The 26,731-nt window shown below is 47.3% G+C and overlaps 1 long non-coding RNA gene across 1 annotated transcript in view; it reads right to left on the bottom strand.

Annotated features, from left to right (window-relative positions):
• The window catches only part of LOC308527181, a 35,025-nt gene extending 8,773 nt beyond the window's left edge, over window positions 1-26,252 (bottom strand). The window contains exons 1-2 of the long non-coding RNA XR_013996599.1: window positions 26,151-26,252; window positions 24,482-24,842 (exon numbers count right to left, since the gene is read on the bottom strand). This is a non-coding gene — a long non-coding RNA (uncharacterized lncRNA). The remainder of the gene's footprint in view (window positions 1-24,481; window positions 24,843-26,150) is intronic.
• Window positions 26,253-26,731: the final 479 nt, after the last annotated feature.

Here is a 26,731-nt window from a genome sequence, read left to right on the forward strand (position 1 = left end):
GGGGAGGACACGATGTGCAGGCTTCGGGAAGTGGAGGCTGGGGAGAAATCCAAGTTATTTGTTGCAAAAATGTCCAGGGACTTCCAAGTGCGATCACAGGAGGAGGTGGGAAACACCAAGCAGGGGCCAGGAGAGTTAGAGACAGTTACAGATGAATAGGCCTCCTGTTTTCATGTTATTTTTCTTTCCCAGCTGCTTCTCTGCAGCATCAGCGATAAAAGCCATGCATTGGCCTTTGCAGCTGCAGGTGGGCTTGGCCAAGGCCACTCTGCATCCCGCCAGCACCCAAGGGGACCTCCAGGGACGTCCTGGGTGGTGGGTGCTCCGGAGCAGGGAGGAGAAGGAGGCAGGAATGCCCAGTCTCTGGGGCTGTGACACGGGAAAGGAGACAAGTGAGTCCCTTGAGGACCAGGCAGTGTGTCCTTCTTCCAGCCTGAGTCCTCCAGGAACGGGCCGGGTCTTTTCACTTGTGTATTCTCATTTCCTTCAGGATCTTGACACATACCCTAGGGGTTCAACATGGGGATGCCACAGAAGAACAAAGGAATAAATATACGGGGGCCACAGCTCCCCGCTACCATAGATGATTTATGCCAATCTTGCACCCAGTATGTGTCGATCTCAACACGTTTGGGCTTCGGAGTACACACAGGCTGGCTCGCTAGTCCCCTTTGTGCTCACACACCTCTGTGTGGGCAACCAGGGCACCATGTGGGTCCATTCCCAGAAGCAGGGAATGGGTTGGTCCAGAAGGTCAGATCTGGATGGCCCAGGGGACTCTGAGCCATTTACAGGGTCTGCCCCGAAGGAAGGAGATGTGGCCCGCGGGCCGTGCATCTGCTGATCCTGTCAAGGCTTCTGAGCGTCCTCCCCTGGATCCGGGCTGCCAGGCCCACCTGCCCTGGCGCTCACAGCGTCTCCACAGCAGTCAGCGCTGTGCGGAGCCAAACAATACAGATACACGGGAATGGTGAGTGAATCACTTCCACTTGCCCTTAGAGGCAGGTCGGGAAGCATGGAGGCCTGTCCCTCACGGGTCTTCCATTTGGAGCCAAGACCATTTTCCTGTGGAGGAAAAGGAGGCCCCGAGACGGGTCCAAAAGGGGCAGAGCTCAGTTCCCCAGGCCAGGCCCCTGGGCAGCGCACAGGCTGCTGGGCCAGAGTCTGTCTGCTCCCAGCCTCTCCCGCAGCGCCAGTCCCCCGCACAACAGTTCCCCCCTGGTCCGCCAGACGGCTGGAGAGCACTTCACCTTCTTCAGGTCTTTGTTCCTTCTTTCCAAGCCCCAGGAACAGGCTTCCGGAGGGGAGCAGCAAAGCCAGGCTCTTTGCTGGACGTCACGCAGCGCCTCTGGCGTTTCCAAGGCAGGGCCTGGCGTGCCAAGAATGAATTAAATGTTTCCACAGAATCATTTGCGTCGCTCCTGCTCGGCGCTGTGAAGACTTTTCCTTCCTCTCACTAGTTTCAGAGGGACTCACTGGCCCCCGTGGTCAGGACTTTTGGGAAACAGAGAAATAGAAAACAGGAGCGGCCCTTCTAGAAGTGCAGGGGGGAGAATGGAAAGGTCTGGGCTGAGCACGGGCTCGACGTTGGAGCAGCAGGGAGGACAGAGAACAGCACTGCTGGGAAGCAGGGACCTCTGGGTTTGTGGCCCTGGGACTCCACAAGGTCACCCATGGGAGTCACAGGCGCAGTACCGTGACTCGCTCCCAATGTGAGATCCTGGCAGGCCAGCCCCTCCAAACCCATGTCTCCAGCTCAGAGGGGGCTTCCCTTCCCAGGGTGGCTCACTCCCTGTGATCTGCCTCCTGGAGGCCTTCTGGCTACCGGTTGCCATGGTGACCACCTGCAAATGCCCCACAGGTCTGGGTACCCACATTACCGCTGCAATGCTTTCCTCGCCCCCCCCCCCATTCTGGGAGACCCAGTGGGCTCTTCTTTCCAACCCAGCAGGCCCCACACTGAGGGACTGGCAAGAGCCTCAGTTTCCCCAAGAGTATCATGCTCTCTTTTGGAACCACAACGCAGCACGGCCCGTGTCCATCCATGTCCAAAGTTTTCTTTGGTTCTTCATTCCATGACCGCTCCCTCGCCTCTGAGGACTCTGGAGAACCAGGCTGGAGGCCCAGCTGTGGGTCAGGGCTCTGGGCCACGGCCGGGCCCCCAGGTCAGTCCCGGGGTCAGCCCCTCGGCGAGATGTGCACAAGGCTCCCTCCATCAGCTCAGCGCCGTGCTCCGCTGGGACACTACTTCAGCCCCTTGCTCCCCTGAAATGTGGGGGGTCTTCTGGGGAGAAGCTGTTACTACCAAAGCACTCGGTGCTCTGTCCCCCAACTGCCCCTTTCTCTCCCACGAACAAATCATCACTGGGCTTGTCCCCACAGCCTTGCATCCAGAGGCCTCTACATAGCAGAGGCTCGGGGGTTGGGTCAAGTGGTGTCCCAGGCACCACTCCCGCTTCCAGCACAGCGTGGGGATGTGGCTAATGGAGCAGCTCTCTCCTGGGGAGCCTCAGACTCCTCTGGACACCACGCACCAGCCTGCTGCCGCCGGCTCATCAGCGGGGATTCTTAGGGGGACACCTTTGTGCCTTCCTCCGCTTAGGCTCCGCACTGCCTCTCCCCTCCCTCTAACCCAGTGGCTGGCAAACTGCGGCTCGGCAAACCGTGCCTCTCAAGACACATGTGGCTCTTTGGCCCCTTGAGTGTGGCTCTTCCACAAAATACCGGCTCTTCCACAAAATACTGACTTCTGTGCATGGGCCACAAAGTTTCAATCGCACTGTTTGTGCGCGCCCGCACGTGGTATTTTGTGGAAGAGCCACATTCAAGGGGCCAAAGAGTTGTATGTGGCTCTAACCAACACACCTATAAGCGCTCAAACATAGCAGATACTTAATGGCAACCTGCACGTGACTTTGACCTTAATAGAGCGTGCTCTCTGCCAGAGAGCTTACCGTCTGTTTCTGATGCACCAGCGAGATGTAGATATAGGTGAGTGGGGAGGAGGCGCTGCAGCACAGTTCTATTGAGGACAGAATGTGTCCCTTCTCAGAGCTGGGACTGTGCCTGTTCTTCCTGCTCCGTTGTCTCTCGCTGGCCAGGTGAACGGAGGTCGTGCTCTGGAATTCATGGGCCCAGATGAGCTGGAACTCGTCCCGGGAGGCAGCGAGGGAGTCTTATTCAGCAGCAAACCCTGTCATAACCAGGCCAACCCCTGGCCGTAGGAGCAGCTGCAATAAGCGATTCTCACTTAACAGAGGTCATTATGTAATTAGCTAACTTATTACATAATATGTGCCATGTGCACACTCTCCCTGACACAAAAGAAGAGGGACATGATGAATTGCAGCTCCATCATTTTCATGAGTTACTTGTATTTTGGATTCATTAATAGGTGTCAGAGCAGGGTGGAGGGAAAGATGAAGGTAAATGAAATAGGAATTTATCGTGTGAGAAAGTTAAAAGATGTTTTCTTTATCGATGCAGCAAACAAATAAGTCCAAAAGCAAACAAAGAGAAATAAAGTGCTCAGTTCTAGTCTTCTTTGAAATACAAGACTCAGTTCTGTAGCTGAGGGCTAGAAATCAGTTTCTTCTGACCACCCTCCCGCCTCTCCGCGCCCCCCCCCCCCCCCCCCGCCTCCAGCCCCCCGGCCCCAGTCCCATTACCACAGGGCTCTCTGACCAGACGTTTGGGACTGTCATGTTTGACTGCATTCCTTCCCATGCCTCTCATGCCCCCAGCTCTTCTGTTCCCAGTCCGCTGGCTTTGCTTGGCCCCCCAGGCAGCCCACCCTGTACCCAGGGGCTCCAAGGGTCCCGAGTATCAGAGTCTGGGACCCTCCTCTGACATGGGACCTCCCTGAACTCTTGCTTTGGCCCAGGCCTTGTAACAGAACTCCCACCTGCTTTCTCCGCCCGGCACTCCAGCTGCTCCCGGGTTAGGGGTCAGAACTCATCCTGACTTTCTCCAGCTCAGCCAAGGGCTCCTTCCAGGCCCCAGTCGGGCTCCCACTCTCTCTGAGGCCCATGTTAGCAGCCGCCCTGTCCCTGCGCTTAGAGTGCGTGAACTGCCGCTCACCCAGCTTTTCCTTTTCTGTGCGGTCCTGGAGAAGAAATTCACTTTTCATCTCAGCGGGGTTGTTGCTGTGTACTCCAGGGGTGGCGACCAGCAGCCTTGGCCTTGGTTTCCAGTGGTCCCTTTCTCAATGGCAGCTGCACTCTCTCTTAGCTTTTTGTCATTAGTTTTTACTCTGAGGGGTGGGCCCATTCATTCAACCTGGAAGCAACTTGTAATTTATCCCTTCGAGTTGGGACAGTTTTGAGAGCGAAAGGGGTCGCTATTGATAATTATGCCAGAACAGCAGGAATAAGCCAGGACCTTCACAGGCAACAGTTACCTTCATATCCTGACCTTGCCCTTGGCAGCCAACACCCAGCAAACTTCCCTTGACCAGGGGCCATATCTCAGGCCATTTCTCCAAGAAGCGATAGATGGACGTGACAGCCATCAGATGGCTTTCAGTTCAGGAAGATCTGTGTGCAGCTCCTGCATTGGCTGCTTCTAAGTGAATGGACCTGGACAAGTAGTTTTCTTCGGTGACTCTTAGTTTTTCCATCTGTATAATGGGTATAACGGTAACTAGTTCATGCCTGGCTTTAAAGATTAAGTAATATAATGTGTATAAAGCATTTGGCTTGGGATAGTTCAAAGAATTCTAGGTTTTCCTTGTCTTCATCCTGCCCTAACGAAACCCCTAAAGCAGTGGTTCTCAACCTTGCTAATGCCGCGACCCTTTAATACAGCTCCTCATGTTGTGGTGACCCCCAATTTCACTGTTACAAATTGAACATAATTAAAGCATAGTGATGAATCACAAAACAATATGTAATTATATATGTGTTTTCCGATGGTCTTAGGCAACCCCTGTGAAAGGGTCATTCAACCCCCAAAGGGGTCGCGACCCACAGGTTGAGAACCGCTGCCCTAGAGCATGCTGACTGTAATGTGTATAAAGCATTGGCTTGGGATAGTGCAAAGAATTCGAGGTTTTCCCTTTCTTCATCCTGCCCTAACGACGCCCCTAGAGCACGTCGATTCGGCTCCAGTTCCCCGCTGCTGAGGGGAAGAGGTCTGCGATCTATTCAGTATTCCATCTTCAGCGGATTCTGATTTTGCATTCCTCACATCTTCTAATGTACCAGATAAAAGGGCTGAAATTCTCTGCATTAAGTGAAGTGACTTTAATATATGAGACAGAGATTCCGCTCATGAGCCAAATGTGCAGGAGCGTGCGATGCATCCAGGAGTCGGTGCTGCTGGGTGATAAGAATGGAAAGGATAACGGGGGCGCTGGGCATAATGAAATCACCGACAGGACGGCTAATGGCTCCAGGATGACCCTTTTAGCTGCGGGCCACTGGCTTTAATTCCACATCGAAAACTATTACGCCCGTGGCTGACTGCTGGGCGAGGAGACAGACCGGAGCCGGTTGTCATGTGCGGAGAGTGAGGTCTCAGCCAGAAGCCCTGTGCCCTGGACTCAGTCTCTCACTCTCTCAACTCCAGTTTTCCCACCTGCAAAATGGGCACAACAGTAGGCCCTGAAGAGGACTGTGATTATAGTTAAAAGGGGCCCAGCAGACCCAGGTTGTGTGTGACAGTCACATATGCCCTTAAATGGGTTAACACCTTCATTTTTCCTCTTTAGGAATCCAAATGGCATCTGGAAGACCACGTGCCCTTACAGCTCTCCTTATAACTTCAACTGGCTTTTTCTATAGGGTTTAATGAGAGTGTCTTGTTTTTAGAGTTTTGGGGTCTAGATCTGGAACACCGACTGATCTCAAGTGAGAAGTGAAGGGGCACCGGTGAGAGATCCCCGGGACCCTCATCAGGCCTTTTTAGACGACTGACCCCCAAAACAAGAGTGCTGTGCAACGTCATAGTTGTTCCTCCAAAAATGGGATGCAAGCTCAATGTCTTCGGGAAGTGCTGGTTAAATGAAATGCAACAGATTTCTTCACCGCTCAGCTTTTCAGATATTTAAATGAACCCGCAAGCATCTCCAAGATGGGGCCCTGTCACTTACGCTGTATCACAAGTGTGTTCCCCTGGCCCTCACACTTCCTGTGGGATGTTCTCCGAGACCATTGGTCCTAGGCATACTTTGGCTAGTAGTTCTCTAATCATTTTTTCGGATGTAGGAACATGCTTATGTTATGATATTCAGTGAGAAAGCAAGCTAGTAAACGGTACACACTAAAATCCTGACGATGTTAAAGTGTATTTAAGAGACTGACAGGAAATATATCAAAATCTGAACATATTCACTAAAAGCGGTCATCTCAGGAGAGGGGAGAATAATGGGCAGTTTTTGTATTTATTTGAGTTAGCGATGCTTCCCAATATCTTTTATAATGAGCACGTATTATTATCGCCCAGACATGTTACTTTTCTTTCTCCTTTTGGTTAAACAGCATCAGGAGGGACAGTTTCTTTTCCGGGGACCATGTTAGATCCGCCTGCATGAAGTTGCCTTTCCTTGCGTCCTGAGGAGATGGACGGAGCATCAGCAGCCCTGGGAGCCCTTGAGGAATGTTGAGGGCAGTAATAGCAAAGGCTGTAAACCAAAGGAAAACACACCCAGTGCTGAGAATGGTCAGAGGAAAGGAGGGGAGAAGGGCGGGGGGAGCAAGGGATATTGGGTATCCACAGAGGAAAAATAAGAAACAGCCTTTCCTGGAAAAGAAAAGGAATCTCATGGTAAAAAACCAACTGTGGGTTTCTGTGAGAACTCGCCAAGAGAAGGAAGCAGCAGCCAATGCCTCACAGCCTGACGGTCCTCAGGAGGGTGCCTCATCACAGCCCACCTTCCTGCCTCAAGCCAGACAGACGGCTTCAGAGTCCCCCTGGACATGTTCACATATGACAACAGAGGGACCCACTTACACGGAGGCTCCTTGAACCCATGTCTGGATCCTGAATGAAGAGGCTGGACAAGGAGCAGAGGGCCCAGGAAGAGCTATTTGTGGGTGGGGCTGGGGGAGCGGGAGGGAGGTGTGAGAAAAGTGCTGTGAGCCCCACGGATTCCCAAAGGCAGCCGTTCGATATGATCTGGACGTCTATTGTCTGGGTTTAAATCTTGGCTCCACTGCTTACACTTGTGTGGTTTTGGCTGCTTCTCCTAACCCCTCTGTGCTTCCGTTTCTGTATAATAGAGATATATACATACATATATGACCTGTCAGGGAGCCCTTTATAAATGGTAGCGTTAGTATTAATAATGAAATGAATCGCACCTGTCAATAGTTATCCAGGGTTCCCTCGATTATAACACATGGGCACACCATCCTCATTCCTGGACTTCATGTTACTTATACAGTGAGTGGCATGTCAGCCACACATTGCCCATATTCAGACAACACTGAGTGAAGGAAGTTTCTTACCTGGCTCACCCCTTCTGGATCCTAGGAACTTAAATGCAATTATCAATTGAGTCGAACTTCTCGTAGGTATTCTGGGAAGTCTCTTTGGCGTGGGACTTGTGTTAACAAGGTTATTCTGCAATGATGCCGTGTAACAAACAGCCCCCTCAGCCCTCACTCCTCACCCCTCATAGTAACAAATATTTATTTCTTACTCACAGGCTTATGTCAGCTATGACTCTGAGGGGCCTTGCTGGGCTCAGCGGGGCTTGGTTTCAGACTGTGGGCTGGATTCAGGTCTGCTCTGTGGGAGTCTCTTTCTGAGACAAGCTGAAGGTTACCTGGGTCGTGCTCAGGTCATGGTGAATGAGCAACACTTGAGACTCCATAGGGACTGTAGGAAACTGGCCACGTCTCAGCTTGCAACATGCCGTCACCTCCACCCACAGGGGATTTCGGTTTCTGCCTGCCTGTTGTTTTAGGTTTAGAGGTTTTGTCCATTGAATGTCTACTACTCTGATAATTTTTGTGTTTTTGGCTTCTGTGTGCTCTCATCTCCAGAGTTGCCCATGTTGCTCTTCATTCGTTCATTCTTGAGTTAAGGATGCTTGCTTACTCTGATGCTCTTTGCAGGACAACTGTCCTAGTTACAGGTGGCCATTACTTCCTGGTCCTGAAGCCTTCTGTCTCGCTGACGACCCTGTCTGCCACCCTGTGCTTCAACAGCACTACCTCACTGTCTGCCATGCTGGGCAGTGAGAAGGTTATCTTTTTAAATGGAAATACAGTTGACAGACAATTTTATATTAGTTTCAAGTGTACAGTTTAGTGATTTGATATTTATATTCTTTATGTAATGACTAGAGGCCCGATGCATGAAACATGTGCAAGAGTAGGCCTTCCTTCCCCCGGCTGCCAGCACCGGCTTCCTTCTGGCACCTGGGACCTGGGCTTCCCTCACAGCCCCAGCTTCATCCAGAAGGTTGTCCGGAAGGATTTCTGGCCTAATTAGCATATTACACTTTTATTATTATAGATCATCACAATTATTTGTCATCATACAAAGTTATTATACTGTTACTGACTACATTCCCTATGCTATGCGTTACATCCCTGCGACTTAATTGCTATATAGCTGGAGCTTTGTGCCTCTTAATTTCCTTCACCTTTTTCACCCATCTCCCCACCCTTCACCCCTATGGCAACCATCAGCTTTTTCTTTGTATCTGTGAATCTTTCTGTTTTGTTTTGTTTGCTCTGTTTTTAGATTCCACATACAAGGGGAACCATGCGGTCTTTGTCTTTCTCTGTTTGACTTATTTCACTTAGCGTAATACCCTCTAGGTCCATCCATTTTGTCACAAATAGCAAGGTTTCCTTCCTTTTTATGGTTGAGTAATATTCCATTGTATCTATGTGCCACATCTTCACCCATCTGTCTATCGATGGGCACTTAGGAAAAGTGTGCTGGTCCTGAAGCCTTCTGCAGAAGGGTACCTTCCTAACCGGGACCTGGTGGAAAATTAGTTCCTCCTCCTCAGTATTTAAAGAGGTGAACACAATGTGTCATATCAGTGAGACAGCCATGAATAGTGTCTCTTAACTTCAACAGGCTGCTTAACCAGGTAATTCTCAAAATTATACCGGCGATTCATCCTCCAGGGGCATTGCAAGACTTACTTAACACAAAACTAAACAAACAAAAAGACTGCAAAGACTCTAGGGCTGCGTGTGCCTAATCACTTGGAAATATTTGTCAGTCCTCCTCCTGCACTTGAGAATCTTGGTTTCCCTTCAGTAATCCACAAGTCCATATGTCTGCCTCTGGGGTAAGAGATACACTGAGGTCACCCAAATATGGACACAGCACGTTTTCCATTCTCCCCCCAAATCATTACTCATATAAGGTGGGTGTGTCTAATTCTCTGTCACTGAAAATACTTGGGGATATCAGAGAGACGGCGACCCAGAGCAGGAAGCAGCCTCTGGTTGTATTGTCAGGAATTGCTATGCCTGGTACTGTGTCTGCCACCCACTAACCCCCAGCAAAGTCTCCACATGTCTCTCCTAGTGGGACCTGGCTTCCCACCACATTGCCAACACCCTGTCTTCCTTCATGAGAGCTTCTCCTCTCACTTCTCTCCATTCCAAGACCCTCTGTCTCCTATTAGATATCCAAGTTTCCCATTTCACTATTAACCTTTTTCTCTTAGATTATGGCAAAGCCTTACCTTTTACACACAGCAGGGCCATTCCTAAGACCACCAGTTTCCCTTGAGATTAAGCTCTCAGAACACAGAATTGTTGACAGTCACTAAATATATAAAATGCGCCCTCTCCCTCCACTGAACATGAAGTAGCACAGCCCTTATAGACTGGCCCACCCAACTTCCATCTTGGCTATCAACATCCACACACAGCCCTCTCCCATTCTCGCCCTTCACCTGCCTCTCTCCATGGGTTCTATTTATGCAGCCAACTCTGCAGCCCTTCTCACTTTGCTGGGATTGTAATTGATAGACCCAGACACCCAACCTCTCTGCTTTCTCTTGAATAGCAGGGACTGGGCCAAGATGTTTAACGCCATTCACCTCAACGCATGTTATCAGCCAACATCCACTTCCTCTATTTCCATTTCCTCTTGCTCATGGGGCTTCTAGAACTGCTGGAGACCATCCAGATAGTACACTAACCAGGTCTTCCCGAGGTTTATTTTTCTCTTTCTTTGACCTGCACCATTTAGTAAGTGATTGCTGTAGCACACCGCATGGTTGAAGGAGCCTAACAGAGGTCCTTCACCTCTTTCTTGAGAAAATGGGTGCTGCCTGAAGATGGGGAGGAAGCCTTAGCCATTGCTGCCAAGTGCTCTCACCCTGCTCTCCTTCAGAAAACTCATCCATCAGCTGGCCTGGCCCTCCCACCTGCCGTAAGACGTGCTCATTTCTCACGAGTATAATTCATTGCCGACATTGAGAGCTTGGCGTTGATTCATATCCACTGCCTCCTGTGGCTTCTAAATAAAAACATTTTAAGCAAAGAATAGACAAAAGGGAAGGCTGAGGACAGTGATGAATTCCTACATCACTCCCAGCTGACAGGTGCTCCTCCCAGACCAGGACCAGAGCATTAGGAGTAAAGGGATCACTCATATCACAATATTTTTGTAATAAATTACAGTGCTCACTGTACTATGATTGAAGCCTTTTTTTATGCAGGATGCTTTTAAAATGAAAAAGTTCTCCCTCCGTTCAGATAAGATTATACTGAGATTTTGCTAGAAAGTCTTGCTGGTTAACCTATCACCGAGAATTCAGCCAGGAGGATGCTGCCTCCATCTGAGATGCCGGGACCCTGGGACTCCATTGATATATCTTTGCTTCTACTTCACCTGAATCCAGAGCTCACCCCAGAGCTCACTACCAAAGGTGGGTCTCAGGTAGGTCTTCCCTTTGTTGGCTACTCCCAGGGACGTGAAAGAGCTGCTCTCTTTTTCTTCAGGAGGGGGAAATACTCACCCTACCAAAGCACTGGGAGCACAGGGCAGGAGGTGGAGCATGCGCTCTGGAAAGGGGACTAACCATGAGCAGGGAGGAGAGAGAGAATGTGACGAGGACTTCTAGACTGTGCTTCTCCGTGGGTGGCCTGCGGACAGCAGCAGCAGCATCCCCTGGGAGTTTGCTAGAACTGCAGCATCCCTTCCTAAACCATCATCGGCATTCCTGACGGTCTAACCCCATGGTTCCCAGATGGTGATCCTGGGGCCGGAGCATCAGTATTTCCTGCAAAAGACTAAGTTTTTTCTAAAACTATAGTTTTGAAAATGCCAAGTCTCTGTTCCTATTCAAGTCCTACTGAGTCACCAGACTTTGGGGACTGAGCCCTCCAGGAGATTCTAGGGCACACACATAATCTTTTCTGGGAGTTGGTTTAGAAACCCAGGCTTCAGCCAACTAATGGCCATAGGATTGCTTTAGGCATGTGCATGGGACCCCAGTGCAGGTTAAAGAGTCTCCAGTAGCCTGGTCGGTGTGGCTCAGTGGCTGAGCGTGACCTATGAACCAGGAGTTCCAAGTCTAATTCCCAGTCAGGGAATATGCTCGGTTGTGGGCTCAATCCCCAGTGTGGGCATACAGGAGACAGCCGATCAATGAGTCTCTCTCATCATTGATGTTTCTATTTCTCTCTCTCTCTCCCTTCCTCTCTGATATCAATAAAAAAAAACAACAACATGTATTTTTTAAAAGAGAGAGACTGCAGTGGAAGGTTATTTGAATATTTGAGAGAAGTTTTGTCACATATAGACAGAGCTTTGGGGATAACTGGTTTCTCTCACTGTAGACAAGGCTGCAGCCATCTAGCTGATATACTAAAGGGAGCAAAGGCAGGGATGGGCACAGAGGAGAGGGGAAAACAGGCAGATGGCCTGGGAGCCTGCCTTCCTCTAGATTATAATTATATAAGCCACTTCCTTTCTTCACTTCAGCCAGCTCAAGTTGGTTGTTATTTATAGCTTCAAGCATCTCATCAACACAGTTCTGATGCAGTGGAAAAAGCTGCTTTTGCCTAGTTTTGCAGATGACCTCAACCCTCTTCAAACACTGGCATGATATTCAATCTATATTTCATCACTGGTAAAGTCCAGGCACTGACAAAGGGGAGGGGGTGATGGCTGGAAGATTTCTACTACTCACTTAGCAGGGCTCAACCTAATCAGACCAGCCTTCTGACCATGCTTGTAGCAATGGTGGCACCTCATCAACAATACACCATCAGTGAAGAGCCTGAATTTTCTTTCTCCAGTGGGCCATTTTTCCTTTTCTGAAGTCCTACAGGCTGGCTGGCAACCACAGGGACAGGTCCTACTGAGAAGGACCAATTTTAGGACTCTTTTTTCTTCTCATATATTTCTACACATGTAAAAGGAATAGCAAGTACTCATATTTTAATAAATCATAAAATACTTCCTTCAACTCTCTTCCTCCCCTTCCTTAACATTTCATAAAATTTTGACAAGTAAAAATTAATAAAATAAAAATTATTTTTAAAGATATATTAAAATTAAATAAATCGGGGTTTAACACATTTATAGTAGCACAATGTATGTGAATCTAAGGTAGTAACTTTTTTCAGGACTACTTTAGTGTTAAGTTAATTCTGTTCAAATTCTTTGAAAATTAGTAATGTCTATATAGTGTGTCTACATGGTGATCGCTCTTTATTAGTCAGGATATTTGATTCATTAGAAAGTCATTGCATCTATCTCAAACCAAATAGTATGGAATTTTAATGTACTCCATAAAGGAGAGAGAAAGTGGTTAAATTAATTTATTCAAATCAAACTCCAGAGCCTTTAACATAATGATCATGGGTACAATGGCGTATGAAATGAGACTTTGCATTTTAATAGAATTTTTGCCTTCAGAGCCATTGGTAATAGCTGGAGCATGAGAGCCTGAAATTCCAATCTGTGTGCCGGCTCCTGTTTCTCCTGCCCATCAAAGGCATGCGATTTCACTTGAGTGTGAGACACCGGTGATCAACAACTAGATCTTCCCCTTCTGGAAGCAGACAAGACTGAATATTTCATATCTCATTGTTTTCAAAAAGCAATACCATAGTGGGATTCTACTTTAATTCAGACCGAGATGTCACCCTGGTCACACCAATAGCTATGTAGACATGTCATGTGTCTGGGCACAGCTAAGCCAATTATGCTTATGCAATAGATCATGGATGCTGCCAAATGGTACTTAGTCTTAACTGTATGTTTTCTTTGACCCAGTAAGTCTTACTATGTTAGATGATTTCTCTTCCTTTGCTTAAGCGTATCAGGTGAGGTGTCACTTTGATCCAGTCTGGGAGATGAGGGAACTTCACTTAGAAATTGTGGATGAGCCTTATCAAAGAATACAGGTGCAGGCAAAGGGGGAAGGGGGACTTCAGATAGATCTCTAGATAGATTTGACTGTAAATATTGTCTCTGTAAATGGCTTTGGCTATTGGGGCAGGAAGAGAGCTAGAGCCAGAAGCACAGCACAGTGAGATTCCTATTGAAGAATTTATCTTCCAAGTCAAAGTTAGCATGGGCAACGCTGTCCCCTTTTTTATCTGGCATGAGTGCAGTGGAGGCTGTTGTGTTTTATTAAAAACATGCTCTCTGGGAATAAGCTGGGAGTTAGCTACTTCCCATACCAGCCTTGGCATACTTCCCAAGAAACTTTATTATATTCTGTTTCTCACCAGCTGTGCTAAAGGTTGTATTCAGCTCCAGCCCCTGCAGCTTCAAGTTTGGGAGTATTTGGATGTGTCCTGTGGAAAGTGCTGTCCACCTTCTGTCCACACCCACTTCCCTCTGTGAAAGGTACATCTCAGCTCCCCCAGTCCCTTCCTCGAGCCAATTTTTCCTCCTCTAAGTATTACATTATGTTCGTGGCATTTGGATGGCACCATTATCAGTTTCAGTTCTAAACTAGGTTTTCACTTCCCTTTTTTGCAACAAGGATCTACACGGAGTGGAAATGATTTTGGATTTTATTGCAGTAACTTTCTCTCTCACACGTGTTTGCACTGATGATTTGTAGAGGAGGTCAAAAGGGAGAATGGTAAACAAAAAAATCCTGTCTATATTGTATTCAGGCATATTCTTCTGGTAATAAGCAAACCTCTCTCTTCTAGTGGACACCTCAAGTTCATCTCACCAGCATGATGCTGCTAAGTCCGGGCAGGACACATATGAAGCTGGCAGAACTTGGCCTCAGCACCCCTCACTCCCCTTTCCTGTGTCCCTTTCGCCCCTGCTGTGTCCTCTCGCCACCTAACCCACTCTCCCACACACACGTTCTTGTGGTTTTTCTGGTCAGAGGAACAATGAAAATTTAGAATAAAGTCAACTCATTAGGTCTTTTTCACTTTTCAAAGAGTAGCTGGAGAAGAGGAGCAGTCTTTAAATAATAAAACAATAACATTTCAGGCCTTGCATCCCTGAGGAACTTCCTGGAGACTCCTTAATCACACTGCTCAGTTTGCTGCCCCCGCTGTCAATTTGGAGAGCCAGACCTCTGATGACGGTCTAGTCCAGCGATGGTGAACCTATGACACGCGTGTCAGAGATGACACACGAACTCATTTTTTTTTGGTTGATTTTTCTTTGTTAAATGGCGTTTAAATATATAAAATATAAGTCTTTGTTTTAATATGGTTGCAAATATCAAAAAATTTCTATATGTGACACAGCACCAGAGTTAAGTTAGGGTTTTTCAAAATGCTGACACGCCGAGCTCAAAAGGTTCGCCATCACTGGTCTAGATGATAGAATCTGAGCTATTTTGAATCTGGCCATCAGCCATTGAGTCAACTACTTCCTGCCCATCTCCAGCCCACCCATCTGAGGAACCTCACATTCAATTCCAACTACTGTGCAAAGAGCACCTAGTATGGGTTGCCTTCTTTTACGCCTCTTTCCCCACACTTGGATGTTCCGTGGAGAATGTGGTTAAACATCTCATTGAGTCGTTGACAGTCAAAGTCACACAGCTATGAGGACTTAAAACAAGAGCTGATCCTAAATCCAGCACTGTAGCATCCTCCTCCATTTCACCCGTATCTTACCGTTATAGAAATTCACCTCTTAACCTCGAAGGGCTTGCTGATAAAACCATCTAGGTTCTGAGCTATGTTTTCTCTTGACCAATTTTTCAAAAGAAAATCTCTTAAAGGCTCTCACCTCCAGCAGTCATGGAACCAACTTGCCAAGTGTGGCAGACCCTAAAATGTGCCTGCCACCATTCGGATCTTCGGGAGGGGGCCCAGAGTCCCCACACCTTTGCTTCTTCTCTTTCCAGATGACCCTTTGAAGCTCTTTACATGCCACAGTGTGGTTGAGTGGTTCCCAAACATGGTTTCATAGATTGCTGTCAGGTTCCTCACAAAGGTTCTGACTCAGTGGACCTGGACTGGGGTCTTCTCTGTGGTGTTGATGCACAGCCACGTCTAGAAGCTGTTGGACTGGTTAAAGAGTATGATCATGATACTGGAGACCAGAGGATTGGCCCTGGCATTACTGCCAATCTCTCGGGCCTGGTGTGCTCACTTGTGAGCTGGGAATGAATAATTCTTGCCTTTACACACCCTCTGAAGCAATTCCTGTCATGGATGCTAACATACATGGTAAAATGCTTTGCGAATAAGAGTTTATCTCTATTTCTCTTCTCTACAGGCACTGCCAAGACAGCATCGAAAGTATAGTATATCAATTAAATATTTAATATCCATCAAGTGTTTATCCAAGGGGAAAGATGTTATGACTTCTTCCTCATAAAGAGTGAAGAACAGTTTCTTTCTTGAGACTGCCCAAGAGATCTGCCTGTCAATATCTAGTCTGCTGGGCCTCTTCCAGCTCTAAAACTTCATGACTCACCCTTTCAGCTTTAACCTCACTTTCACACCACAGAGGGAAAAGCTTTCTGTTGCCTTCCAGGAGATGTCATTCAGGCTCCTTTGTCTGCAGGTCTGTCTCAATAAGCTTCCATGATCATCATTTTCCTTTCCATCCATTCAGTGCTTGGGCCACACACACACACAAGGTTTTCTCAAACATGAATGCACATTCTATGCGTCTGCGGAGCTGGCCATAAATGCACCTTCTCGGGTCTCACTTGTTATGATGTCGGTCCAGAAGGACTCAGATGATGCCCAGAATGTTGCATTTAAAAGGCATTCCAGCAAATTCCTTACAGATGGTGCAAGAAGCACACTTTAGGAAACACCTTCTCATTAAGGCAGCATGTGTTCATTTTGATTCAGGACATGGGATTGGTGGCATTAGGAAGGGACTGGCCTGAGGAAGGCCTTTTCTCTGGGAACTATAGAGCTTGCTACTCAACTTGTGGTCAGCAAGGCAACAGACTCTCCTTACCTGGAAGATCATCACAAATGCAGAATCGTGGGCCCTGCCCTAGACCGTCTAAATCACCATCTGCATTCTAACAAGTCCCCCAGGTGATGCGTGTGCTCATGAAGGTGTCAGAAGCTCAGCTGCCAAGACAAAACATGGGTTTGGAGTGAAGCTGACTTTGGTGTTAGTGGCTTGACCTCTCTGGGTACCTCTTTCTTAATAAGTGAAATGAAGAGAATAGAAACTGCAAACATTGTTTGATTTTACTCTCCCCTATGATCTTAATAGAATTCACAGACAGAAAATAGTGCCTCATTAATGACAGTTTCTTTGCACTCTTTCTACTTACTTAAGTAATAATGTCCACTATTCATAGGGGAGAATATGGAAATTGCTGAAGAAACCAAGGTATTGTTTAAACACCACTGGCAGACATTTAGATATACATTATCGAATTGCACAGGGTGGCACCTGAGAGATCTGAGGACTGTCCGAGAGCAGGCCAAGGGCGCTTTGTGTGACTAAAAGAAAAGAAAGATGAGGATTTGCAGAAGAAAACGTTGGGGATGGGTGACAAAGGACTGGGTTCCCTCCCCAGTGAGTCCACAAGAACTAGGCGAGTGGCACTGGAGGCTGAGAGAGGAGGCCAGGCAGCCACAGTGTGCCTGTGGCTTTCTGGAAGGTCCTGAGAGATGGGGCTATGCCGGGAGTGAGTCAGAGAACATTTCCCACCTGATGCCAAGTCTCAGCGTGGGCAGGGTCAGAGTGGAGACTGTGGAAGTGGTGAGCTTCGGAGAGGCTCTGGTCAAGGCATTCAGGGGCAGAGCTGAGCAACAAGAAGGTTTGTTGCCAGACTACAGGGGTCCATTTGTCTGCTCAATACGAAGCAGCAGGAGCTTGCAGCAAAGAACGTGAGGGTTCCTTTTTAGGAAGCGGCCCAGCCTAGAGTCACAGGTTGAGCTAATGCTCATAGACCTGGCTTCCCGATGGCTTCTAGGGGATGGGTTATATAGGGGGAAATCATTAATCAGGATGACAAAGGGAGCTAGGCCAACACTAGGGTAGGGGTCATGGTCATTGCATCTGGTCCTGATGTCAGCCACGGTGTGGCTTTATCTGGGTTTGCTGCTTTTCTGGGCCTGGAGCAGAAACACAACTGAAGCCTGGATGTTATTTCTAGTTTAACTGAAACTCTGACTCTGTGGTCAACAGACCTGAGGCTTTGTTCCTAAGATTATTTGATGCTGATTGGGACCTCATTGTCCTAATGATTAAGGCAGTGGATGTACAAGGGAGAAGGAGGCAGGTGAGTCAGGGTGCTGGGTGAGGCCAGTGTGAACCAAAAGGAAAGAAAGGTGAAAAGGTCATATTTAAACCAGAAAAGTTCATGGCCGTGCTACCTGTGACAACCAAAACCAATAAGCAGAGACAAGGATTGAATCTTTGTGGGCGCTTTATTCAGATGGCAGGCGATCTGAGAAGATGGCAGGTTATATATTCTAAAAGACCATCTTACCATCCCAAGCCAACACTTTTAGAAGAAGAAAAGTGTAGGGAAAGGGTTTGGAATTCAGGAGAAAGTAGGTAAGGGCTTTGGAATTCAGGGGGAAAGATTTAATCAGATAAAAGCTGCAGTCCGATGATTTTCCCAGCATCCCTTCACCTGCTGACCCGTGATTCTCTATCTGTGTCCTGGGTGGCGGATGCTCTCTCCCTGGAGCACAATGACTCAGAGACCGTCTTAGTCACTTGTGTCCTCCTGGGGCACAAAGATCCTGGAGTCAGAGCAGGTCCAGCCACACAGTCCAGTCCCTGATCAATAGCTTTCTACGTGCATTAATTACCAAGCGTATTAACTACATATCTAAAGCCAAAAAGATGTTAACTCCTTGAGTTCCCCATCAATATTAAATGACGTTTCTGTGCAGTTACAGGTTGCCACCGCGGCCAGAACACCCTCCCGGGGTAACGTGTTGATCTGGAGGAGAGACGGTTGCTCTATGCTAATGAGACGGCCTCTAAAACCAGGAATCTCCACCCGCCTCTTACCACCTGTGTACTTTGGGCAGTTTCCTTAACCTCTCTGTGCCTCTTCTTATTTTTAACATACAACTAATGATAGAACCTGTGTCATACAATTAGTACGAGGTATAAATCAGATACTGCATTTTTTTTATTTTTGTTTATTTATAATTACAGTCACCGTGTAACATCCAGTGAATGAAGATTTTGATGTGGAAGTCAGCTAGGAAATCTTTGTATGTCTAAACAACCCTGAGGCTCTTAACATTTGTCCTAGTGTAGAAAGTCAGTTCTGTTAGTTACATGTAATATAAGTTTATGATAACAGTGCTTGTCTCATAGTTTAGACATTTCCAGGAGCACTCAGAAAGGGGAGCTTATAGGCAGTTAATGTCAGTCAAGCTAATTACCCCAAGATTTCACTGACGAAGCTGCTTCAGTTCTGTTCTCCCCATGACTCTGTGGTGGGGTGAGCAGAGAGAGCGCTTCCAGGTCTGTAGCTCGCACCTCCCACTGTTTCCACTGTGTCCCACTGGGCAGGAGAGAGCAGCCCTCGGGGAGGTGCGCCAGGCCCTCCCGCCCCCAGGCCCAGCAGGTGACTCTACCTGCCTCCAGTCCCCTGCTGAGCCCACTGTCCGGATCTAGGCCACACATTATGTGTTCTTGGTTGAAAGACACCTTTTTCTTTTCATGAGATCCCTCTTGAAACATCTGAGGAGCCGCATCTCCAAGCACTAATTCAAGTCTGATTGATGGCAGAGAATAATTGTATAGGCTGCCCCAAACGAATCCAACTGAACTGTGGCCATTCCGATTCGGTAGCTTTGGAATTTAAGTAACACCGTGATTTCAAATTCACCTATTAAGCATTTTGGTGGGGAGGGTTAATTTTGCTACTTCCATTGGGTCTTTTATTAGGATGGATTGGTCACTTTTCGGGGGTCAATACATGAAGTATCCAAAGCGTGTTGGTAACCATGTGGCTCTCATCATTGTTGTCATCATTCTCATCGTCCTGACTCCCCACAGAGGATAGAGCCAGGTTGGAGGTCCAGGAATTGACTCTAGAGAGCATCACTGTATAAAGCTAGTCACTGTACGGTGCAATGCTGGGGTTGGTCCGCCACAGGGAAACCATCACACTAGGCTGAAACGCCAAGGGAACCATGACAAAGATCTATGGGGACATAGGGGCCAGTTGAAAGGGGCTGGAGCCCTGGAGCCCTGACTGTGGGTGGAGAGCCTATTCAGGCAGAGAGCAAACGACATAGGAAATAGCGTCGCTGGGGCCCTACACGCATTAACACAGTTGGTGCAGGTTTATACCCTTGGGAGTGGGCAAGAGCCAGGGAGAGAAGCCCAGAAACAGATGGTGAGTGATCTCCTAGCCATGCAGGGCGGGGAGGGGGTTTGTCTTGATCTTGTACAAGCTAGGAATAGTATGTATAAGTGTAATAGGGTCAGAACCAAATATATTTCCTGGTAAAATCTTCCAGAGACTTCAGGGATAAAAATGGCTTTGCAAGAGTATAAATGTCACAGATTCAAGGCAGCTATGAAGCTACAATCCATTTCATCTCCCACTGACAATGGCGAAGCACCTGCATTTAATGTTCACAATATGACAGCTCCACAAATAGCTGCTCCCATTCCCCCCGTACCTGTCTGGATGGCCACACGGGCCTCCCTGAGAGTCTTCAATCTTTGACCCTCTTTTCTATCCCGGCTCTTTCTTTCATGCTACCTCTCACTGCAAGTTCTCTGGGCAATATTTAAAGCTGTGACCTTTTAGATGAAATAAGTATTTAAAAGTCTTGCTAGCATTTAAATTCTGAGCATGAGCCAGCTGCTTTTTACCTAGACATGCCATGGGTATGAAAAATCGCTAGAGCAATTTAGGAGAGAATTTTCTATTGCCAATTGGTGTCCAATGGTGAATCTCGGTGTTTTTCCATCTTGTACAACTCAGATTGTGTCACACAACAAGATCAGAATTCACTCTTGCTGCATTTTGAGGCACTTCCTGAATGATCATTAGCTAGCTCAGTCCTACTCGTAGAGAGATGGTGGGGCCAACTCTTTCTCACAGCTTACAGTTTGGATTTATTTTTCCTCTGCTCTCTTCCAAACTATTATTTTACTGGCAGGAAAAAAAAAAACCAGACCTCTTATGCTATCAGATAATATTTTGGAACTAGTATCCTTTTCCCACTCCTAAAAGCCAGCTTGAAACAATCAGCAGGGTTATCGAAGTACCCATGCTTTGTCTTTTACAAATGACTGGAAATGACTGAGAGTCCTGACCAAGGAATTTCTGGACTCGACGAGGGTAATGAATTATGATTTAATCTTTATTTTGAAACTGATTATCCTAAACTGACTTCCAGTTTATATCAGGGATTTCAAAGAAATTGGGATATGTTCTACATGAGATTAGGCAACTGGCTTCAGTCATCTAATCCTGTATAATTGCTGGTTACATCTCCTGAAACACATGGTCCTTGTTACAGAAAGAAAGCATTTGTCTTTAGTAGAGTTTCTGACTATTGTCACTCTTTTTTTTTTTTTAAAGAAATGGTAAATGTGTAGGGAAGCGTTTGAGAAACTTAGAATTTACATGGAAAGACCTGGGAAATGTGTAGGGAAGTGTTTGAAACGCTTAGAATTCACATTTACTATTGTCACTCTTATTACTATTATTATAGTGAGGGCGTGTGTATGTGTGTGTGTGTGTGTGTATGTGTGTGTGTGTGTGTGCACGCATGCTTGTGGTGGGCAGTGGGGGAATGGATTGGGGTGTTGAGAGCTCCAGGAATTCTTGTGGTGAGGGCTCAGGTGAGACCACGGTTGGTAACCTATGTGCTCTCTTGCTTCAGATAGGTAAGAGCTGGGAAACATGGGTTATTATATTAGAATTCATACGAGAAAGCCAGGGGTATGAACAAAGTAAATGTAACCCCTCCCCCACTTCCACTTTCCAGCCTTCAGTCTTCCCATTAATGACTGCATGAGGCAAAAGCTCTTACTCTTTTTCAAGGTCTAGTTCTCAGATCAAACTGAGACTGTCTGTTCACGGGCAGTTTATAAAGCAACTAACGGATAGTTTGACTTTGAACCACCTGTAAAGCCTTGGGCAAGGTAAGTTGAAGAGCCCTGGACACGTGGCCTCAGTCCAACCATGTTCTAACTTTGGCCCTGTCCTGGGCTTCCATGTTCTTTTCATTTATTCATTCATTCATTTATTATTTATTTTTCCCAATTACAGTTTACATTCAATATTATTTTGTATTCGTTTCAGGTGTATAACAATGATTAGACAATCCTATACTCTACAAAATGTTCCCCTCGATATTTCCAGTACCTACCTGGCACCATACATACTTTTGACAGTATTATTGACTATATTATGTATTCTAATAAGAAAGAATGAATGTGCGGTTGGGAGGGGAGGGAGGTAGTTTCTCTTGACATAAAAGCCACTGCCTTTATCCACACCCCTATTTCTAGTTCAGATGGATTTTGAAATTCATTTAGCGTCCCTAGCTGAAAGTCCATTATCCTGTCACACTCAATACATGTCACTCCTCCCACATGGCTCCTCCCTTCCTTTCTTCATTCTTATTTCCTCAGCAGAACATCTCTCCATTCTCTTAATCTCCAAACTTAAAAAAAAAAATCTTTCATTTCTCTCCTGAAACGCTTCCAAGCTATAAAACAACACATCCTTAAGTTATTCTGACAATTATTCTTAAAATGGCTAATCTCTTGCTCTTTGTCACCACTGTCCCACCATAACGAGAGCATCGAGCAGTTTACTCCTGGACGAGTGTGTTCCTCCTCTATCCGCAGGCCACTGGCACCCCTCGGTGTCCCTCTGCTGTTCAGAGAGCGAGTGTGCTTCCCACTGCCCGAGCTGGCAGTTCAGCCTCATGCCCCGCTCAGCGCTGGCTGACCCAAGTCAAGAAATGCCCATCTCTTCTCAGGAAACAACCTCAACGCCAGCCAACGTCTACACAGAGCCCATGCATTTCCACATCGATGCGATTGCTTAGCTAATTTCCGAACCTGGCAACTCCTCCTCTTCCTCTTCCTCTTCCTCCTATCAGCCTTGCTCTTTTACCATCATCTAAGTCTATTTTAATTCTCACTGAGTTAGTAACGTGATCCTTAATGACTTTGGCAGCCACCAACCTTGAATAACTCTGAGCTACACATTTTTCGACTCATGATGGGCATTCAATAAACACTTGAATGAAATTATATTCTGTCATATTAATTTCCGTCTCCTTCATGTGAGAAAGTATTGTCCATTAAACTATAATATACGATTTTTGAATTTGATCACTATCTGCCAAATTGAATTGACTGGCTCATATCCTGGAATTAATTTCAATTTTTAAATCTGCACATGGGCATCATCTAAAGTGGCCCTTTAAACACAAAGGAAACATAAGCACATGTTTCTCTGCCACGGTTTATCTGAGAGGAGGAGGGGTGATGCGATCTCCCTACTCTTTCTCCCTTCGGGGAAACGATGTCCTCTCAGGGGGCAGGGCAGGCTGTGGGGGAAGACAGGTAAAGGAATGGTCCCTATTCTCTGAACTTCTGTGTTGTTGTGAAGGGAAGGGTAATGGAGCAAAGCAAGTCACTGCCACAGCGATGCCACTGGAGGCGGACTAGAGGCATCCCAGAAGGGTTAGCGTGGACTCAGAGCAATCAGAGGAGGCCTCGGAGGGAAAGAGGGCACCAGAGAGGAACCTTGAGTAGAGTTTGATAGGGAGTGTTAACGCTCTGTGGGGGTGGGTGCCCCCTTATATTAAATGAGGAACTTGGGTGAAACTGTTTCCCAGGCTGTTTTCAGGGACCCTCGGCAGGGGGAGAGGGGCCATGATAGAGGAGAGACAGTGATCATAACAAAATAAAGGGCTGAACAAGTCTGGGCAGTGGCCTGGTGAGGGTTAGGAAAGCTCTTTGGGTGGTATTTCGCCTTTAAGAGGTAGATAGAGGTGCCAGGAGTTCAGGCTAATCCAGGCAAACACTGCAAAGTATGTGGGGTGGGGGGGGGGAGGATTCTCCTGGTTGGGCACAGTTCCTGATGCCCAGCCCCTGAGGGTTTAGGGATGTATAGGTCAGATGCAGCTTACACATGGCTTCAAGTTATAGATAGATGTGTATGTGATGGGGAAAGGAGAAAATTTACCTGGCTAAGTTGGAAAACCTATTTTAAGAAGAAGAGTAAAATAAGGTCACCCTGGCTACATCTCAAGTGCTCAGTGTCCACATGTGCTCAGTGACAATCACACTGCATAGTGCAAATGCAGAGCATTGCCACCAAGGCAGGCAGTTCTGTCAGACAAGCCCGGCTCCAGAGACCACGGCGAGGTCGTCCTGCACCCCAGAATGAGACCAGAAGAGACGAACACTCGCTCTCCCCAAGCTATCTTTGGTTTTATGACACTTCAAACATTCCCAGAATATCTCAAAGAATGCCACCAAATCATTTTAAGTTACTTCATTCTAATTCAGGTCAATAGAAACAAAGAAAAAGCTATGACACACCACTTCTTTTTTTCTATGAAGAGCAACCCTTTTATTTTTATTTTCTATTTCCCAGGGTTTATATTTTCTATTTCCCAGGCTTTCAGGGACCCTCGGCAGGGCGAGAGGGGCCATGATAGAGGAGAGACAGTGATCATAACAAAATAAAGGGCTGGACAAGGGCTGGACAGTGGCTCTGGTGAAGAGTTGAGAGACTACTAGCAGAATGTGAAATCCCTGGCATGAATGTCACCCCGTTCACCTCCCTCCCTGCGGCAGACTGTCAACGTATCCTTTGCTTATACAAATAGTAATTGAGTGTCTACTGTGTACTCAGATGGAGGCAGGCACTGGAGGGACCAGAATATAAACATCAGACAAGGTCCTTGCCCTTGTGAAGCCTGTCTTTAGCATTCTCCTGTTGAACGCACATAGGACCTCGGAATCCTTCTTCACACAGTGCTCACTAGTTCCTTAGCCTGGTAGAGAAGAAAATGATCTCTACCCAGACAGATTCATACACCAAATAGCATAACACCGAGTGACAAACACACAGAAGAAGTGCAATGTTTTAAGAGAACAAAGAAAGTAGGTGACTTACCTGTGTCCAGGGAAGTCAAGGAAACCCCTGAGCGGTAATACGGTTTTCAGGGACTTGAAGGGAGCGTAGGAGTCCGCTGATCAGAGGTGTGGGTAGTCGGTGGAGAGAGGCACTGCAGGCAGACCGAGCAGCAAGAGCAGAGCCTAAGGGGTCAGAGGGCACCGTGATGTTCAGGGAACATGATGAGAATCCCCTAGGCCAGTGGGTGAAGCGCTGAGGTGACCAGATGTCCAGAGAGAGAAGATTGCAGAGGTAGGAATAGGCTTCATTTTGAAAGTCACCTATTTCATGCGGTGGCGTTGGGACTTTATCCTGATGGCAAGTAGGGCCCAGAGGAGCCTTTTAAGTGACGTGATTAAACCTAAAAGAGAAACAGCAGAGTTTAATACCTAAGAGAACATGACGCTGAGCCCAACAGCCTAGGCTTGAATCCCACCTCTGCCACTTTCTAGCTGTGTGGCTGTGGGCATGTCTCTTAGCTCTCTGTGCCTCAGTGTCCTATGATGAATTGCACCGTGTTTTGGGAAATTGAAATGGTACACATTACAATAAAGCAGAGGTGCTCATAAGAGCACCCACCCCTTCGTGATGATTCAATGAGATAATATATGTAAAGTGCTTAGGACACTCTGTGCATAGGAGCACATTCCCTTCTGCGTGGGTTATTTCTATGCCTATCACCCTGTTTTTGCAAATTTGAAAACTGAGACACAGAAAAAACAAATCATTTACGCAGGACCGCAATGCTCCTTTTGGGCGGAGCCTGGGCGTCTATCCATCACACCGAACAGCTTTGAACAGGAGCGCTATCAAACACTCATCTCTCCTCACGGAGCCTGGAAGATCCATTTCTGTTTGTTTAGATGATGAAGAGGAAATTAATTCTTCTTAACACTCTGTCACTTCTCTTTCCCCCTTTTATCTTGAGCTGCTCCAGCTGCTTCCCAAATTGTGTTCCTGCACTCGGTTGTTCTTTTATTGTAACGTGTACCATTTCAATTTCCCAAAACACAGTGCAATTCATCACAGTGCAAAGAAAATAAATAAATAAGTGAACCTGAGCAGAAACACAGAGCACTTTTTCCCCTCCAGGAAACCTCCGTCCTCAGGCACAGGGAGAGAAAACCCAGGGGCACCTGCAGCATACACATGCATCAGGCAGCGCATCAATCACATCACTGGGGGGAACGGGTCCAGCTCTGCTGTAATTCTGTGCTTACGATTGGAAGAGAAAGCATGTGTTTGAAGATGGGCCAGAACTGTCCAATCACCGCGCCAGTCCCAGCCTTTTAAAGTTTGCAAAGCTTCCTACATTCACAAAATAAACACGTTGGCCTTTAAAGGGTCCTCGAGGAGGCATTTTCCCCAGATCTCTCTCTCTCTCTTTTCTTTTTTTAAAATATATTTTTACTGAGAGCAGAGAGGAGAGAGAGAGAGAGAGAAATAGCAACATGAATGATGAGAGAGAATCATCAATTGGCTGCCTTCTGCACACCCCCCCCTACTGGGGATTGAGCCCGCAACCCGGGCATGTGCCCTTGACCGGAATCGAACCTGGGACCCTTCAGTCCACAGGCTGATGCTCTATCCACTGAGCCAAACTGGCTAGGGCAAGATTTCTCTTTATAGTAACCCCAATCCTTTGCTCCGCAGATGAAGCGTACAATACCTGTGGTCAGAAGTGGAGAGTCTCCCCACCCCTTTGTATTAAGATCAGACGTGTCTGCTTTCTCCAACGTGATGTGAGTGATTAGCCATAGGGATGTGCGACCTGGAACAAGAAAAGGAAGGCGTCAACTGCCGGGGCTGGGGTTGGACCCCAGCAGTCAACGGCATCTTCAGCTGCAGAGCTTTGGGCAAGACGAAGGTTGCAGCAGTTTAGTAGCACACATGGGTCTTGGCGCTCTAGGTTTCTGCCGTTTGTGGGAGGGAGCAGCTGAGGCTTGTTTGAGAGGAGCTGATGGAATGGGGCATATGTTTGATATAGTCTAGTATTTTCTGGAGGAGGAGTTCTCTGGGTGGAGTGAAGGCTATAAAACTCCGCAGGACAGAGAAGGGGTGGGAGTCTAGACCTATGCTTAGGTGAGGGCTCCCTGTCAGCATTGCTATGCCCAGTGGTACTGGGAGTCCACAGGCCCCGGCTTGCCATGGCTGCAGTTAGTGCCGTTGGGAGGTGGGGCCTTGCACTCAGCAGTTGGTTTGAAGCACAAACACCAGCCAATTGGTAAGTATCACAAATTTTGTGGTTCT

Source organism: Myotis nattereri (assembly GCF_964212035.1).
Source record: "Myotis nattereri genome assembly, chromosome: 11".
In the NCBI taxonomy this organism is placed as follows: domain Eukaryota; kingdom Metazoa; phylum Chordata; class Mammalia; order Chiroptera; family Vespertilionidae; genus Myotis; species Myotis nattereri.